At 36.9% G+C, this 7,629-nt stretch overlaps 1 long non-coding RNA gene across 1 annotated transcript; it reads left to right on the top strand.

The window, feature by feature from the left end:
• Positions 1–3,009: 3,009 nt before the first annotated feature.
• On the top strand, positions 3,010–5,504 carry LOC126695164 (uncharacterized). The gene is made up of 2 exons (XR_007645983.1): positions 3,010–4,801; positions 5,158–5,504. It is a non-coding gene; the product is annotated as an uncharacterized LOC126695164 (long non-coding RNA).
• The last annotated feature ends 2,125 nt before the right edge of the window (positions 5,505–7,629 follow it).

The raw sequence follows: 7,629 nt of genomic DNA, 5'->3' as shown, positions 1-7,629 counted from the left end.
TTTGGATATGCGATTAATGGATGTTGTTACAGCATATTTGTATGGATCATTAGATAATGATAATAATGAAAATCCCTGAAGGATATAAAATGTCTAAAACATATAATCCTATATCCCGAAGTATGTATTTTATCAAGCTACAAAGATCCTTATATGGGTTAAAGCAATCCGGACACATGTGTTATAATTGCCTAAGTGAATATCTTTTGAAAGAAGGATTTGAGAATAATCTTATTTGTCCATGTGTTTTTATCAAAAAATCAGAACCCGGATTTGCTATTATTGCAGTATATGTTGATGATTTAAATCTTGTAGGGACTCTAGAAGAGCTTACAAAAACAGAAAATTGTTTAAAGAATGAATTTAAGATGAAAGATCTTGGTAAGACAAAATTTTGTCTTGGCCTGCAAATTGAACATCTTCCAAATGGAATTCTTGTTCATCAATCAACGTACACAGAAAAAGTCTTGAAGCAATTTTACATGGATAAAGCTCATCCTTTAAGCACTCCAATGGTGGGTCGATCACTTGATGTCAAGAAAGATCCATTTTGACCACAAGAAGATGATGAAGAAACTCTTGGTCCTGAAGTACTATATCTTAGTGCAATTGGTGCTTTGATGTATCTTGCAAATTACACACGACCTAATATAGCATTTGCAGTTAACTTACTAGCAAGGCATAGTTCTGCACCAACTCGAAGACATTGGAATGGAATTAATCATATTTTACGTTATCTTCGTGGGACTATAGTTATTTTAAGCATATTGGAATGAGATTATTTTATCCAAATGGATCAAAACTACAGTTAGTTGGATATGCTGATGCAGGTTACCTTTCTGATCCACACAAAGGCCGATCACAAACAAGATATTTATTTACTTATGGAAATACTGCTATTTCATGGAGATCTGTTAAGCAAACAATTTCTGCTACTTCTTCAAATCATGCAAAGATTATCGCAATTCATGAAGCGAGTCGTGAATGTGTTTGGTTGAGATCGGTAATTCAACGTATTCGTGAGAACTGTGGATTATCATCAATCATAAAAAGTCCAATGATATTATACGAAGATAATGCCACTTGTATCACTCAAATTAGGGGAGGATATATCAAGGGTGATAGAAATCATATTGCACCAAAATTCTTTTATACACATGAGCTCCAGAAAAGTGGCGATATTGATGTCAAGCAGATACGATCATGTGATAATTTGGCTGATATGTTCACTAAGCCATTACAACTGCGACTTTTAAGAAGATGGTGCACAACATTGGCATGCGTCGACTTAAGGATATTTTTACCATGAACAATGGAAATTCTATGTACTCATGAGGGGGAGTAAATTTTCTAAAGGATGTGTGCTGATTGTATTCTTTTTCTTTCGTTAAAGTTTTTTCCCACTGGGTTTTCCTTTGCAAGGTTTTAATGAGGCAATCCTAAGGCACTAGAAGTTATATAAGAATATTGTACTCTTTTTCCTTATCCAAAATTTTTTTCTCACAGGGTTTCCTTAACGAGGCATATTCTTAGAAAGTGGCCATCCAAGGGGGAGTGTTAGAAATAAAGTCTGATTGGAATGTGTAAACTTTGGGCAATGAAAAGGTTATTTGGGATGTGTAAAATCTATAAGGGAGATGTATATCTGTAAGTATCTATAGGAGAGATGTATATCCATAAGTATACTCATTATTACAACCTTATCTCATAAACTCTACACGCGTTCTAAGGTCCTATATATATGTGGGATTTCTTTACTGTTATTGTACACATCTAAGAGATATCAAAAGGATTGTGGATGACCACTTGAATACAAGAGTTTATCAATATATATTTCTCGTTTTTTTTTTCTTACTTTGTTTTATCTATTTCTATTATTTCACAACAATTATATTATTTTAAGTGTTTTGAGCTGGCATAGTATAGATAATTTTTTATGTTTTTAAAAATCCGGTGTATTTTTATTTTTTCTTCACATTTTGGCCCTTTTGGGTTTTTAATTATGTTTTGTAAAATATGCATCATGAAACATGATTGAGTTTAAAACGCAACTTCATAAAAAATCACCGAGCCAAACACATGCCTTTCCACGTTTTGGTCTTAAAATAAGCAAGCATTTGAACAGTTTAAATGCCCAGCCAAACGGGCTCTTAAGGAGAAGTCACTCACAATATAAAGAAGACTGAAAATGTTAAAATTGACTGCTTGAAAACGTTATGATATGCTGAAAGGATATGAGACCATGGAAGTGGAGTACGCAAGAGAGATAGAGTTCAAGCGAAGAAGAGGAAGTGCTTGGAAGGAATGTCAAAAAGTTCAAGGATAGCAACGGGGAGAATCCCATCTCCAATCCACGCAAACAAGTGAGCTATAAGGATAGTCTAATAGGAGACATCCCAGGAGCATATGCACAAGCATTTTGCTTTGATAGAGAGACATTGAAGAAAAGGAGGTGTCAAATATTGAAGTAGAGAAGCTTCTAGAAGGAATGGTGGAAGTCCCTCTCTCAAAGGAAACCAAAGCCTGCATACGAGCACCTTGGTCCAAGGCATTGATAGTGAAAGTGTATGGTAGGACTATAAGTTTTAGTTACCTCACTTTCAAGATCAATACCTTGTGGAGCCTTAGAGCCAAAATGGACTGTATGGACTTGGGTAAAGATTTCTTCCTGATTAAGTTTAATGATAATGAAGATTATGACAAGGTGTTGCGAGAAGGCCCATGGTTCATAGGTGAACACTTTTTAGCCATCAAGCCTTGGGAACCATATTTTACCTCAGTAGTAGTGTGGGTGAGGTTCCTAGAATTGCCCATTGAATTCTATGATGCTATGGTTTTAAAGCAGACTGGAAGTGCAATAGGACTAGTCCTAAGAATCAATTCCTACACGGTGTCTGGCTCTAGGGGAAGCTATGCTAGATTATGTATTCAAGTAGACCTGGACAAGCCATTGATTAATACAGTGAAAATAGGAAGGTTAAGGCAGAAGGTTATGTATGAAGGTGTTGAAGCATTCAGTGAAGATGATGCTGAAATCTCAAGTAACAAAAGCAGGGGCTGTCAAGAATTAAAGGCAGATGAAAATGGTAGTGTTTTGATTAAAAAGAAGAAGAGCAGATTGAAGAAACGGTGTCGTTAGACTAAATGTACAGCTGTCAATCATTTGTTTGTGTTGATGTAAATAGCTTACACGTGTAGGACTCTGATTAACTAGTTTGTTTTGATGGTTAGTTAGTTATTTTATTTGCTCTGCTACGTGTATATAAAGAAGGGAACAACTTGTATTTGCAGTGAGCTTCTAGATATTTCTCAGATCAATAAATTCCCATTTCTATTTAGAAAAGCTCTCTCCTTTTTACATGGTATCAGAGCTTCCAAAGCTCATCAATGGCGTCCAACATTGCTGCAGATTCTGAAACACCACCAACAGATCCTTTGTTTTCAACGAATCCTTAAATTGCTACAGATCACATATCAAATTCGACTCCTTCAATGGATGATCAAAATACCAATCCTTCAAGCCCTTACTACCTTCCACCTTCTGACAATTCTGTGGTTCTTGTTTCACAACCACTCACTGGTCCTGAGAATTACCTGAGTTGGTCGAGAGCTGTGTTTCTCTCTTTGAGTGGTAGGAACAAATTTGGCTTTCTCAATGGCCAAATCTCCATGCCTGATCCATCTTCATCTCTGTACAATACTTGGTACAGATCAAACACCACGATTCTCTCTTGGCTAGTGAATTCCTTGAGCAAAGAGCTTCAATCTAGTGTGATGTACATTCACACTGCGAGGGATTTATGGATCGACGTGCATGACAGGTTCTCTCAGCCAAATGCTCCAAGATTCTTTGAAGTTCAGAAAGAAATTTCGAAGCTTTCACAAGGTAAGATCTCGGTGAGTTCTTATTTTACAAGATTCAAGATTTTGTGGGATGAACTTGTGAATTATCAAGCATTTCCTACCTGCACTTGCACTTGCACTTGTGGTTCTAAAAAATCTCAGTTAGATGCATAGAAAAAGGATCAAGTTTTTCGTTTTCTCATGGGGCTTAATGATAGCTATGCTAATGTTAGAAGTCAAATTCTGATAACTGAGCCTCTCCCTGGCATCAACAAAGTTTACTCCTTGATTTTGCAAGAAGAGAAACGTAGGCAGATTGGACAAGCAGATATGGTTCTTGAACCAACTGCTTTGTATGCTAATAATAGCTCAAACGCCAAGGGTTATCAAGGACAAACCTATCATGGTGGGAATCAGCAAGGGCATCAAGGTAGTAATCATGGAGGATATGGTGGAAAAGGAGGGAATTCAAAGAAAGAAAGACCTATCTGTGCTTATTATGGAGTTGTTGGCCATATTGCAGATAAATGTTACAAGCTACATGGTTATCCCCCAGGTTATAAGCCTAAAGGGAAATCTTCTGCCAATTAGGTTTCTAGTGCAGGAAATTTTGGAAATTTCTCTCCTAATCTTGGTAGTTTTGGGAATTTTGCTTCTCAGCCATTATCTGGTTTTCCTAATCAAGTTAAGATGATGAATTGTTCACCACAGATGATGGGTTACTCACCACAGCATTCTGGTACACAACCACAATCTCAATTCAATGTGCCTCAATGTCCAATCACTTAATCTCAGTGTGAGCAATTGCTGTCCTTCCTTGCTTCTCAGTCTCTTAAGGAAGCTTCTAATCATCAAGTTGCTCCTACTCATCAAGCAGCTTCAGTCCTATCACCACTTGCAAATGTTGCTGCCAGTTCTAGTGCTTCTTTGCCACCTCATTTCATTAATAACTTCTTAGGTAATCCTTTTTGGTTACCACCAAATCTATCTCATTCTATATTTTCAGCCCAGTATGTAGATAGACAAGCATATAAACCCCAAGACTGGATCATAGACATTGGTGCCACTGATCATATGGTGCACTCAGTCTCTTGTTTAACCATCATTACATCTACTATAAACACCTATATCTATCTACCTAATGGAGAAAGGGCTTTAGTAACACACATTGGCACAGTTCACATTTCAGAAACTTTGGTGCTTTATGGAGTTTTATGTGTCCCTTCTTTTACTTTTAACCTCATTTCAGTTAGTCAACTTACTAAAACTTTGTTTTGTTGTCTTGTTTTTCTTGGTTCTTTTTGCTTTATCCAGGACCTAGTTCATTGGAACATGATTGGACTGGGTAAAGCAACAAGAGGCCTATATCTGCTGCAACACAATTCTTTTCCATCATCATTTGTGCTTGCTGTTAGCTCACCTGCTCCTTCTCAAACTTCTGCTGCAAATTTTACTACTGTAACTTCTGACTTGTGGCATTTTCGTTTAGGACATCCTTCTCATGCCAAGTTGTCTTTGTTAAATAAAACTGTATCTGGTTTGACAGTAAATAAGTCACATTGTTGTGACATTTGTCATCTTGCTAAACAAAAGAGATTGTCTTTTCCTTCTAGTACTCATGTTTCAAATGCTATCTTTGATTTGATTCATTGTGATCTCTGGGGTCCCTTTTCTATTCCTACTATTGATGGATAAAAATTTTTCCTTACCATTGTGGATGATTACTCTAGGTGTACTTGGGTTTATTTACTTAAATCCAAGGCAGAAACACAAGCCTTAATTTAGCAGTTTTTAGTCATGGTTGAAACTCAATTTGGTGCAAAAATCAAATGTCTTAGAAGTGACAATGGCACAGAATTTTTTATGAAAGATTTTTTCAAAACTAAAGGCATACTGCATCAATTAAATTGTGTTGATACTCCTCAACAAAATGCCATTGTTGAAAGGAAGCATCAACACATTTTAAATGTTGCTAGAGCCTTAAGATTTCAATCTTCTGTTCCTTTAGAGCTATGGGGTGACTGTGTTCTTACAGCAACCTATCTCATTAACAAATTACCTTCAAAACATTTAGGGAACAAAACTCCTTATGAGATGCTCTTCAAGCAACCTCTTTCATATAATCATCTTAAAACTTTTGGTTGCTTGTGCTATATTTCTACACTTGTGCTATATTTCTACACTTGCTCATAATAGACATAAGTTTGCACCAAGGGCTAAAAAGTGTCTTTCTAGGTTATCCCACTGGTGTTAAGGGTTACAAGGTTTTAGACTTGGACACTAAAACCATTTCTATTTCCAGAGACATCATCTTTTATGAATCAATTTTTCCCTTTGCTACTCTACCACATTCTACTATTCTTTCCTCAGATGCTTTTCTTGATAGTTTTGTTGTCCCTCATTGTGTACCTGATAGTTTCCCAAGTTTTATTCCCTCACATTCTATTCCTTTGTAAAATACCATTGACACTTCAATTGTTTCTGGGGATGTTTGTGATTCTGCAGCTGCTAATAATTCTGCAGATATTACAAACACTGCAGATTTTCATTTTGCAAAAAAATTCTCTGTTCCAGATTCTCCTCTTGCACATGATACTTCTATATTGCCTTCTATTTCTGAAATTGATACTACTCCTTTAGTTGTTGCTAGGTCTTCTTCACCTTTAGGCATCAGGAAATCCACTAGACCACATAAACCACCCTCTTATGTTCAAGATTATTCTTGTAAGGCAGTAGGTTCTAAGCCATTACCTGGTCAACCTTATGACATTTTTGCTTGCCTCACTTACTCTAACCTAAGCAAATCCTATAAGCAATTTGTCATGGCCATAGATTCCACTTCCCCAAACCCTACCTCTTTTCTTGAAGCAGTTCAATCTCCTGAATGGAGAGCTGCTATGGATAAAGAAATTGAGGCACTTGAGCTTACCAATACTTGGACTTTGACCACTCTACCACCTGGCAAAATTCCAATTGGGTGTAAGTGGGTTTATAGAACAAAGTATAAGTCAGATGGCACAATTGAAAGGCATAAAGCCAGGTTGGTAGCTAAGGGGTACACCCAGAGGGAAGGGCTTGATTATATTGATACCTTTTCCCCTGTAGCAAAATCAATTTCTGTGAGAATGGTGTTGTCTTTGGCTGCTGTGAAAGGGTGGTTCCTCCATCAAATGGATGTGAACAAAGCGTTTTTGCATGGTGATTTGGATGCAGAAGTATCTATGAGTCCCCCCCTTGGTTTTCACAGCAAAGGGGAGTGTGCTTTTGGTTCTAGAGGTTCTGGAACACTGGTTTGCAAGCTTAACAAAAGTCTTTATGGACTTAAGCAAGCATCATGGCAGTGGTTTGCTAAGTTCTCTTATACCATCCTGAATTTTGGCTTTATCCAATCAAAGGCAGATTACTCTCTCTTTACTCATACTAAAGGCTCATCATTTACTGTTTTGCTGGTGTATGTAGATGATATTTTGCTTATAGGGAATGATCCTAAGTGCATTCATGAATTAAAAGCTTTGCTTGATGCTAAGTTTGGACTAAAAGACTTAGGTTCTCTAAAGTATTTCTTAGGACTTGAAGTTGCAAGGAGTGAAAAGGGAATCAGTCTAAACCAAAGAAACTATGCTTTGGAAATTCTACATGATACAGGCCATTTGGGGTCTAAACCAATTGAAACACCTATGGAGCAAAACCTGCATCTATCAAAAGATCAAGGAAAGCTACTGCCAGATGCAAATCAGTATAGAAGGTTAATAGGGAGATTATTATATCTCACCTTAACCAGACCCG

The sequence above is a fragment of the Quercus robur genome, chromosome 8, assembly GCF_932294415.1.
Source record: "Quercus robur chromosome 8, dhQueRobu3.1, whole genome shotgun sequence".
In the NCBI taxonomy this organism is placed as follows: domain Eukaryota; kingdom Viridiplantae; phylum Streptophyta; class Magnoliopsida; order Fagales; family Fagaceae; genus Quercus; species Quercus robur.
This window is presented reverse-complemented; position numbering and strand designations above follow the sequence as displayed.